The sequence below is a fragment of the Callospermophilus lateralis genome, chromosome 6, assembly GCF_048772815.1.
Source record: "Callospermophilus lateralis isolate mCalLat2 chromosome 6, mCalLat2.hap1, whole genome shotgun sequence".
NCBI lineage: Eukaryota > Metazoa > Chordata > Mammalia > Rodentia > Sciuridae > Callospermophilus > Callospermophilus lateralis.
Genome location: NC_135310.1, coordinates 114,948,467 through 114,960,230, shown reverse-complemented (window position 1 = coordinate 114,960,230; position 11,764 = coordinate 114,948,467).

Sequence of the window (11,764 nt, the reverse complement as noted above, 5' to 3'; positions counted from 1 at the left end):
CGGAATCCTCTGATCCTCTCACACCCAGATCCAACCCTCATCTGCACCCATACTGTCATCATCGCCTCATCCGGTTCAGGTGTCCCTCCTTGTTCCTTGGAGGAAGAAAACAGCTCACCACGAGCTTACCTCCTCCCTAAACTCTCTGAGTGTGGCATGCCCTGGTATTTGTGGGGCACAGACAAGATTTGTCCTTCATCCTTTGACCCCCAACTAACCTGCCTGACCTCACAGCAAATCAGCCTTCCTCCCATCCCTGCAGTCCCAGCTTAGAATCTGCCGGCTGAGCCTTGAGCCCTGGCTTCTTCGTCAAGGTTTTGATGTCCTAGGAGTGATAGCTAATGAGAGGCATCTGGTCATGTTTGCATACTCTTAATTGACGTTCTGATCTTACTGGAATGGTGTATATGTTTTCATATACCATACATATATGTGCGCACACACACACACACACACAAATGCACCCGTGCACCTGTACATATGTCTTATATAAGAAGTATCCACTGGGCACTTGCCTTGTGGGTAGGATGGGTAGGTACAATTCAAAATGTTTATGCACATTAACTCACTGATTCCTTTTTCAGGCCCTCTGAGGTAGTTATTATTATTAGTTCCCATTTATGAGGAAATAAAAGCACAAACATGAAGAACTGTCTCAAAGTTGCATCACTAGGAAGTGGCAGAACCTGGATTTGAACCCCTGCTGTGGAACTTCAGAACACGCACTAGGAGCTGTGTGATGCTACACCCCGTCATCCCATGACCCCAACAGCACACTTCCTCATTCCAGGGGAGCGCCTCTACTGGCCAGCATGGGGGTCTACCCCTCACACAACTAATATTAGCCCTTCCTTTAAGAACTCTGAAAAATGCTAACTGGGAGGATTTGGGGTTCTGGTCCAAATTCTCCACTGTTCAGAGGAGTGACATATTCCCGATCACACAGGAGGCCCGACAGTCCCAGCCTAGAACCTCCACACTGCTTTTATTTTATGTTTCTGGACATAATTTCACACTCATTATGCCCTCATTGTCTTGCTTCTGATTCCAGACTCTCACAATTTTACTATATTTCAGAAAGGAAAAAAAAGAGTGTACATTAAATTTATTATTAGTAGTACATGTTTGTACACACATATACTCTACTATATAAAGCAAGATATGCCCTAGTGAGTTTTGCTTGTTTGTTTTGTTTTTTTTTTTGTGGTGCTGGGGATTGAACCCAGGGCCTCACACGTGCTAGGCAAGCACTCTACCCCAGAGCTACATCTCCAGTCCTTTTTATTACATATTGAGATGGGCTGGCCTTGATCTTGCCATCCTCCTCTTCTGCCTCAGGCTCCTGAGTAGCTGGAACCCCAGGCAAGTGAGCTCTTCATCTCCAGTTCAACTCTGCTTTGCTCTCCCTTGGCTTCCGGCCATAACCTCCTTCCCAGTTCGCGTTGATCTTATCTAGGTTAGAAACCTGGAAGCAGTGTCTCAAAGAGCTAAATACCTTAATGTGCCTGTGCGCATCGGTTACTAATGCCCAGTGAATGCAAACAAGAACTAACAAAGGCAGGAGGATAAACACATTTAAGCCAGACCTATTTCCAGAGAAATAATTTAAAGACGGTTCAAACACACAAGAATAATGATTTCCCCATGGAGACACTGTGTGCTCGCTGGCTCTATAACTTTGGCCCAACATGCAGAATCCCATAAAAAGTTAGGGGCAAGATAAAAAGAAACAAGTAGTGCACCATGGAAGGAAGCCATTTGTGCTAGAGCAGAATATTCCTCCCCAAAATTACCCAGCAGGAGTCGGCTGTCTGGGGACTCCCGGCGCCTGCTGCTGTCTAAGGAAACCCCGTGTAAAGATGCTGGGGCCCACAGAGGACTCCTGAAGGTGGCTTTTTGGATGAGCTTCTTTGTCTGCCCACAAGGTAAGTTCATCTGTGTTTACTTGTTTGCTTTTTGCAGAGAAAACATCAAAGCAGACATGCAGTTGGTGAGTAGGGGAATGGCCTGGTCCCCTGGGGTGAGACCAGAGTTACTGGGAAAACCTTTCTTTCTGAGTCTGGCAATGTCTGCCCTCTGCACCTCGGAATCACTGGAAACCAACACAGGTGTTAGCGTCTGGAAGGAGGATTCAGCCCAGTCCTGAAGGCTACCTTTAGGCTTTCCTACCCACCCCCGTCCAGGAGCCCATATTTGGCAGAGGAGAGTAGGGAGAAATTAGCACAGCCAACTCCATCTGTTCTGATCTGCTCTTAAGTCCTCCACTGGGGTCAGCATAAGGAGGGCGACAGCCCTGACATCTTCCCCCTGGTCTAAGGTTTCGGGGCTCTAGGGGTCCATCAAAAGTAATGAGTTGTTTTCAGTATTTCAAGAAAGCTTTTAAAAAAAAGAAGAAGGAGGAGAAGAAGGAAAAAAAAAAAACGGTCTCTTCTGTAATAAGACTGTACATGTTGGCTAAAGAATAGGGTTCTTAGCTTATGGCTAGCATCATACCAATTTGGAATGTCACAATGCTATTAAATCCCGCTCACAAGGGCTAATTGGCTATTTATGGCAATGGAGGACTTGCAGGGACTTTTTTTTAGGGCTTCAGACCTGGATGACAGAGCCCCCAGTGTGCATCCTCACTCCTGGCTTTAGGCGTCTGAGAGCGACAACCTGCCTTCATTCTGAATCAGGCACTCCTGGGTCCTCTCGGGCTCCTGGCTTATCACCCTGCCCACAGATGAGGGACTGCAGGGAGCACAAGGACAGAGGCACCCTGGGTTCCCTCCCTTGTGTGCAGGCTGAAGCTTTGAGGATGACAAAGAATCAGAACCAAGGATGGGAATCCTGCCAGCTCAAGAAAGTGCCTTGATTGATGAAAAAGGGAGAAAAATCCCCAAAGACAAGGCAGAAAGGGAAGCATAGATGCTCATCTGGCTGAAAGTCAAGTTCAGGAGCTTCCGGAGCTTCCCAGACTCGAGATTCTCACTTTTACCCTGTCTTAGGTGGTGTTCCCCAGGGGACACCCGAAACAATGACTTATGTATGAGTCATTTATTATGAAATTGCTCCTGGGACTACCATGAGGGAGGGGGGTCTGGACAGGGAAGGGAAGGGAGAAAAACAAGGGGCCATTTCAGGCAAAAGTCTAGTGGGGGAGGTCTGACTCCTCAGGCGCCTCTGGCCTGGAAGTTCTGCTCCATTCTGACTTCAGGTACCTCAGGAGTGCAGGGGGAAGGTGGTCACAACCCAAGGTAAGTGAGCTGGACTTTAATGCTCCCCATGTCACAGTCGTTCATGGGTTTACGGCCTCTTGGGTAGGGAGAGGGTCACAGCAAATTCTGTGGGGCAGGGGAGGGGAGTGAGGAAGCACAAGGGTGGGCAACTGAAACCACAGAAAGGAAAAAGTAGGAGAGAGGGCCACCCGGGGAATGGACATCCTCTGTCGCCACCCAGCTCCCGCGCACAGAGTCTTGTCTCTGACCTGCCCTCTCTGGACTGCTCAGTCCTGGGCCTTTGGTGTGGAACTGACCACTCAGACTCTGACCTGAGGTTCTGTCCTTTTAACCTCTCAGTCTGGACCCTGATGACTGTGGGTCTCTCCTAGAAGGAGACCCCCCCATACCATGCCCTGCCCACTGAGGCAGAAGGCAAGAGAGACACGAGGTGTGGCCCAGCTCATGGTCATGTTGCCCTGTCCTTCGGATTCACACCCTTAGTGGATCCTACTTTAGAGACCAAAGGGCCTACCAGGGTCTACACAGCAGGTTGCTGCGTGCTGTACGTCCAAGTCCTGATGATCTGTCAGGATGGTGGAGGGGGGAAGGGGCATTTCACTTGTATTTGTGAGCTTGATGGTTTTCTATATTTGTCAGATGAAAAAGCAGAAAATAACAGCAACGATGTATAAAGGTGTGTGATTCTGTTGAGTGAAGAAATCCATTTTCACTTAGAGCAAACTTCACTACTAACCATGCCAAGTTTGTTCGCACTGGTGATAACAAATGACCATGACTACTGGGATTAGTGTAAGAACAGCTAGTGCCATGTGTCACGCTCTGTACCCCACACTCATGACGATGTCATTATTTCTACTACCACCATTTTGTACAGGCAGAGGTCCACGCACAGAGACGTCAGGTCATGTGACCAATCCACACAGCCGCTAAGGCACAGCAAGAGGATCAAACCTAGGCAGGTTCCCCTCCTGAGCCTTCTGCTCACATCGCTGCCCACTGCCAGTTGCTGCTACAGACATACGGAAAGGCTGAGAAGTTTTAAGAAAACAAAAAAACAAAACCAGAGAATTATTTCTGCTGTGGATTCCTTACTTCAGGAGTAGAGGGGGAAGGTGCCACAGGACACTTATGGACAAGAATAAAATGACCAGAATGGCCCTCTGAGTGGCTTTGATCTGGCCTCAAAGGCACAACCTTAATGGAGATGCAGCTCACTGAACAATTAAAGAAAACCCTTGAGTAGACAAATATGTGCCACTGTAGCTCTGACCCATATTCTTGTTTACTTCACCCAATTGTTTTCCAACAGGTATCCATTTTTTTCTTTAGATTCAAAGAAAAGTCTGGAAAAAAAAATGAGAGTCAGGGGTGTAAAGGGAACTGGGAGGGCCCCATGAGGGTGACTTGGCTTATGCACACATTCTGGGGCATCCTCAGATGACAAGGGTAAAAATCCTCATGCGAGATCTCCACGCCTAAGGTTGCAGGGCTCCTACAATTTGGCTTTCAGGCTGTAAAGGGGCACAGTTTAGAAACAGATGTAGACGCTCCTCTGTAGAAAAAGAGAAGGACCCTCTGTGAAGTTCAGATTCTGTTTTTTAACTTGATGACCACAGAGAGATAATCTGACTTGTTTGAGAAAGCTTATTTTTAATCTTTTAGAAATGACTGCCTTCTACTAAAAAGGGAGACTTGGGGGAAATAGAAATAGTTATCTGTGGGTGATTTATAAAGCCAGCTATTTCGGGGGATTAAAACTGTCTACCTTGGTTTGAGTTATTTGGTTATTTAAAAACTCGAATGAGCATAAGGCGGTTAATTTGTTGGCGTTCTGGTTGGCCTCTGTGTCATCATGTCCCCCTTCAGATGAGTTCTGGGGAGATTTATCTGGGGTGGCCCTCGGTGGAGTTTGAGCCTGAAATAACACTTAGTTCCTCTTCCTCCCGACAGGCCCCCTCCTCGGGGCCTTTCACAATGGTTGCCTTTGAGCCCAGAGATCCTCAGTCATGCAGGCCTCTGTCTAACGTCTCTGAGGAAAATGCTGGAATCCCTTGGAACCGAGCGGAACTGGAAGGGGAGACGTCATTATCCCAGAGCTGACTGTAAATTGTGCTGTTTAGTCTGTAAAGCAATTAGGTCTGGGGAGTGTAACGTGATCCCTTTTGGCCTTTGTGGCCTCTGTAGGTCTGTGGGGTTTTTTTGCTGGGCACTAGCACAGAGCTTTGGGGCCAGTATCCTGCACTCCCTAAGCCAGACAGATGCTTCAAAACAGGGCAGCTTTCCTGTAATCAGTGGGGTGGCTGAGTTTCCAAGGGGCCTGAGCTGGGTATTCAAGGACCTGGGTTCAAATTCCAGCTCTGCTTCTTATTATCTAACCTGAAGCAGGGTCTGTCTCTATGGCTCCCCTGAGTAAGGCTCAGTTTCATTAAACTGGCCTCAATGTCTCTTCCACGCAGGTGTAGCTGAATTGTGCAAGGCCTGGTCTGGGTGTGATGTGAATTCTCCAGAATCCATCCGGGTACCTGGACAGTGTGGCCAGGTACTGCTTGGTGGGTGGCAGCCAGGTTGAAATGGGCACCATTGTTTCTATCTGCTTCTTGAGCATGCTGGTGGCCGGAGACCTTTTCCATATGTTCTCCCTTAACCTTTCTGTGGAATTCTTGCTGTGCCCTGTACTGTCCTATAAAATGTCCATCTTCCCTGTTATCCTCCACCATGGTATCCTGGCTGTTTCCTGTATACCCCTTAGCCCTAATATTAACTTGACGTACCTCTTACCTGTCTTCCTCACTAGGTTGTGAGCTTCCTGAAGGTGTGACCGGGGTGGCTTTATCTCACGGTACCCTGGAACCAGTATAGAGCCTGGCACATAGCGACCACTCAGTAGATATTTTGTAGAATGAATGAGAGAAAAACAATCCATGCCCAAAAGGCAGGTCGGAGCAGATACTCTTTTCCTTGTCTACCTGGTAAAAGATCAAGGTCAGGGTCCCGTCCTTGAAAGGTCCTACAGGGCAGCTTCATCCCTGGTGCCTTCTGAGTACATCTTCACACCCTCAGTGCTCAACCTTGGACTCTACAAATGGACTTGTTGCTTATTCATGAATTAAAAAGTCACCTTTCGGGGGCTGGGGCGTGGTTCAGAGGTAAAGTGCTTGGGAAGCACAGGAGAAGCCTGTTTGATCCTTGGCATCATTTAAAAAGAAAAGAAAAAAGAAATAACGTTCTCTTTCATTTATGCTACTGTTATTTTAGATCCTCTGCTACATGTAGCCAAGAGTTCTTTAGCTGATACGCCAGAGAAATGGGGCTCAAGGGCAGCTGGAATGGGCTAGAGATTTCTTTGGAACAACCAATAAAGTAATGAGGAGTGTGTGTGTTTGTGTGTGTATGTGTGTGTGTGAGAGAGAGAAAGAGAGAGAGAGGTTCACAGGAATCCTGGGTGTGTTTAGTGCAGGAGGAATCTCTCTCCATCCCAGGGAAAGATGGGGCATGAGGAATCCTCTGGTTTCACTGTGTGTCGAGCCGGGTCCTCTGTTCTCTGTGCGGACTCCAGTACACATTTGTTTTAAATTATTCCCTAATTGCTTAAGTGTCTGTGGTGTCTTTTCTCTTAACTTGGGGCCCGGAGGGTGGAAAGAGGGAATCTCACTGTCGGCTGCCCGCTGCCTCCAGGGTGGAGCCCCTCACGGGGACTCCCCCTGCCAGGCCTAGAGAGGCTGGTGGGTTAGAAAGCTGAGACCCTGGGGCGTGAGAAATGAGATGACCACTGGGCTTCCCTTCCAGTCCTCCAAATTCCAAGGCCAAACTTGGTGCTGTGCTGGGAAATCCGGCTGTTTTGCTTTCGTGGCTAACATATACCTCATTAGTCTGTTTGTCTTAAAATCCACCCACTCTTCAAAAGAAAAAAGAAAATAGCCAGGGCTTAAAATAGTTCAGTTGTCTGTGTGGGGAGCCATTGCCAGGGCCTTAATAAATACAGAAACCTCTTCTTCGTCTTTGCTGGACCCGCTTCTGGGGCACAGAGCCGCAGAGACTTGGCCAGGGCTCTCCCTGCTGGGACCATGGGTGGGCTCTGGTGGCTGCAGGGAGGCAGGGCTGCCCATTGAGTGGCAGATAGGAGTCAGACTGCCAGGGAGGGAGAGGCCCTGGAAATCATGGAGCTGAGCCCCTACTGTTTACACCTGAGATAGCAGTGGACCGGAGAGGGTGCCTGACTCACCCAAGGTCTCCCAGCTTGGAGTGACACAGCAGAAACTGGAGCGCGTCCTAGTTGGCTCGTTTCCCACTGAAAGGTGGAGTCGGAAGAGTCCAACCTCCATGTGTCATCGATGGTCCTTTGGGGATCCCACTCATTGATCTCTTCCTACCCCAACACAGTGACTTCTGTGTTCCCCTCATCTGCAAGAAAGGTTGGTCGGTTGTTGAATCCTTACTCTGGGCCTTGACCCTGTGTTCTGAAGGGAGCTCATTTGATCTTTACGTCACCCTCACGAGGTTGTCATAGCTGTCAAGTAACTATAAAGGCTATTAGTAGGCATGATCAACAGATGACTACCATTGTCCCTTCTGAGGCTCTGAGAGGTTAAGTCATAAGTGAGTGGCCCCGATTCACAGAGTGTGCCAGTGGTGGGGCCGAGCCTGGGATCCAGGGATTCTTGTCCTCTGTCTCTGGAGTTCATGACACCTTAGCCTTCAAGACTTGTAACACCTTGCCCTTTCGGTTCCAGGATCCAGTGCTGCTCACCAAACATCCGTCGACCCTGACCCTGGAGCGTTTGTCTTTGGTGAGAGTGGAGTTATTCACAGTTTCTGGTCTGTCCTGATTAGTGGGCATACTTGTGGCCCCTGTGTCAAGAATACTTGTGTATCCCTCTGGGTCCCTCCTCTTGATCCAGAGAACAGGAGAAGGCACCTGGGCACATCTAGGCTGCTGTGTGAGCTGCTTGGCCACTAGGAATGTGTCACCCAGCGTAGCCAGTGATGCTCGAAGTTGTCTGTGGCATACTGGATGCCATCCGGAGCCTTTGCCAGGCATTAACATGTGGATCACAGCTCAGACTGTTGGGATTTTGAGCAAAGATGTGCCACCCTGTGTGTGGATGATGGCTCTTCTTTGAGAAATGGCGTTGTCTTGCTGCTGGGGCTTAATAGAGGCAGGTTACCACATGAACTAAGTGGCCCATCATGAACCCAGTGTCTTCGTCTGACACATTGAACCTTAAAGTTGGTTATGGGTATATCACTCCCTCACCAGAGGGAAGTGGTTAGTGTACACATGTTTGGGTTCAAGCTGGTCCCGAGACACCAGGAATTTGCATGAACAAGTGGCCCAGGTACCAAGGCCCAGAGTCCTGCTCATAGCTGGCTTCATGGGTTTGTGACCTACACAGTCTCACAGGGCCTGTGCTCAGAAGGGATCCTTCTTTGGCTTGATGTTTGGTTGTCTCTGTCTTAATAATTTTTAACCAAGGAGCCTTCAATTTCATTTTATTCTGGATGTGTCTATGAAGGTGTTCCCACAAGAGATTAGCATGTGAATCAGTAGATTGAATGAAGAAGATCTGCCTTCGCCAATGTGGGCAGACACCCTTCAATCCACTAAGGACCGGAATAGAACAAAGGGGTGAAGGGAAGGAGGATTCTCTGTGTGTGCGCATGTGTGCACTGAGTTGTCGGCCACTTTCCCCTGCCCTCTGACACCAGAGCTCCTGGTTCCTGGACCTGTGGACTCTAGGATTTAACCAAGAGTTAAAGCAGCATCTTGGGTGCCCGGCCCTGGACCCCAGCCTGAGTCACGACAGCTTGCCTGGTTTTCTAGCTTGCAGATGACAGAGTGTGGGATTCTCAGTCTCCATCATCGTGGGAGCTAATTCTGTAATAAATCTCTGATATGTCTATATATAGCCTATTGTTTCTGTTCCTCTGGAGAGCCCTGAGTAATGTAAGCGCTCTTTTTCCCATAGACAGGATTCAGAGGTCCTGGAATCAAGGCTATGGGAATGGAGTGGGTTCCCTTCTGTCACCACCAGTGAACAGTTTGCTTCTCGTCCCTGAACCTTGGGCTCCTTTTGTCTAAAGTGTGTAGTTTCCAGAGGTGGGAGGCATCCACCAAGCACTGATTCTATTAACCCAGAAGTTGGAGCTGCCCTTGGGCCCCTGGGTGCTCCCTTTGCCAGGAACAGACGTCAAAGAAGGTGCTGCTGAGCTCAGGGCAGTGCTGGACCATGTTGAAGGAAGTCGGCTGCTGCTTTCAACACAGTGGGGATAAAGGGGAGTAGTGGGATGTCTGGGACTCTGGAGATCCTTTGGGGGAAATCCTGGTCCTCCAGTGTCCTGGGATAAGTCAAAGGTAAAGTCCAAGGAGCTGGTACAGGCTGGCTGTTCGCGCCCAGATCCTGTGGGGTGAAGGTGGGTCACCCCATCAAGTAAGGAGGCTTGGCCACTTACCGAGGGCAAAGGAAATATTGAATGGTTAGTAGAAGAAGGAGCGACACAGGCCATCTTGGACCATCTGGCCAAATGCAGAAGTGAGAACTGTAACAATTGTGAGCATTTCTTTCTTATTTTTCTGTGAATAGCTTAACCTACTTCTCTTTTTTTCCTCCTCCCTTCTCCCACTTCTTTACCATCTAAAATAAGATGTGTTAATGGTTGTTTACTTTGTATCTTAGTATTTGAATGACTCAGCCCCAAGAAGGAATGAACATCACGCACAGATGGATTAAATAACAGAACAAAGCCCAAAACCAAAACTTTCATAGAGAAAGGAGAAGGTTACTGTGGCTTTTATGGCACCTGAGACAACTTCATCACACAAGGCAAAATGGATATTAAGTATGGTTAAAAGAAATATGTATGGGCCGGGTGCAGTGGTGCACACCTGTAATCCCAGCGGCTTGGGAGGCTGAGGCAGGAGGATCGAGAGAGTTCAAAGCCAGCCTCAGCAATGGAGAGGCCCTAAGCAACTCAGTGAGACCCTGTCTCTAAATGAAATACAAAACAGGGCTAGGGATGTGGCTCAGTGGTTGAGTGCCCAGTCCCAAAAAAGAAAGAAAGAAAGAAATATGTTTGGATGCCAAGTTTTCATGGGGTGGATTCTGATGGCCTTTTATTCTACATCTCAACTTAGCTAAGCAGAACCTGTTTCCCTGAGTTTTCTTCTCTGTATGATTTCAGGTTAGGGTTGGCCTCATTTGCATAATATTTGAAAGGCAGCAATGAAGCTATTGCCATTTATGCTCGGCAGGCTGCTGTAGGGCAGGTGCTGTTGCAATTTATGCACATGGTGATAATCTGTTGGTGAGGCTAGAAGCTGGGCACATAGCTACTGGCTCTCACCTGGTACCCTCCTTCCTTCTCTGCATCCTGGGCCAGGCGCAGATGGAGTTGTGTATAAAAGTGCCAGTTCTCCCACGGGTCACTTGTGTTATTAAGCATAGAGGTGGTGAGATGCAGAAATGGCTCCAATTTGCCCTTCCAGGTTTTAGTTGAACCTTGGTCTCCCTCGCCTCCCATCCAGATTTCACACCCCACCTCCAGCTCTGCAGACGTTGGGCCAATGCCTGGTGTAGATGTGGTAGCCTCAACAGAGAGCATCTTCCACTCCCAGCGACACACGGCAGGTCTCACCACTGTAATAAATCTTTAACTTTATGTCACTCTAAGTGGTTCATCTTTCTTTTTTTTAATTAGTTATTTTTACTTATACATGACCATAGAATGTATTTTGATGTATCATGCATACTTGGATTATAACTTCACGTTCTTGTGGTTGAACACGATGTGGAGTTTCACTGGTCATGTATTCATATATAAATATAGGAAAGTTCTGACCAATTCATTCTACTGTCTTTTCTGTTCTCATTCCCCATCCCTTCTCTTCATTCCCCTTTGTCTAAGCCAATGAAATTCTATTCTTCCCTCCTCCCCCTGTCCTTATTGTGTCTTATCATCCACATATCAGTGAGAACATTGGACCTTCGGTGTTTTGGGATTGGCTTATTTCACTTAGCATGATAGTCTCCAGTTGCCATCATTTCATTCTTCTTTATGGTGAGCAATATTCCATGTGTATATACACATCACATTTTCTTTATCCATTCTTCTGTTTGAAGGGCACCTAGGTTGTTTCCATAGATTAGCTATTGTGAATTGAGCTGCTATAAACATTGATGTGGCTGCATCCCTGTAGTATGCTAATTTTAAGTCCTTCAGGTATATACCAAGGAGCCGGATAACTGGGTCAGGTTTTCCATTCCAAGTTTTCTGAGGAATCTCCATATTGCTTTCCAGAGTGGTTACACCAATTTACAGCCCCACCAGCAATGTATGAATGAGTGTATCTTTTTCCCCACTCCTCTCCAACATTTATTGTTACTTGTATTCTGGATAATTGCCTTTGTGACTGGAGTGAGATGAAATCTCGGTGTAGTTTTAATTTGCATTTCTCTAATTGCTAGAGATGTTGGGTTCTTCTTTCTTGATTGAACCCAGACTGTACCTAGGCTGATAGATGGTCTTTGAAAATCCTATTATAT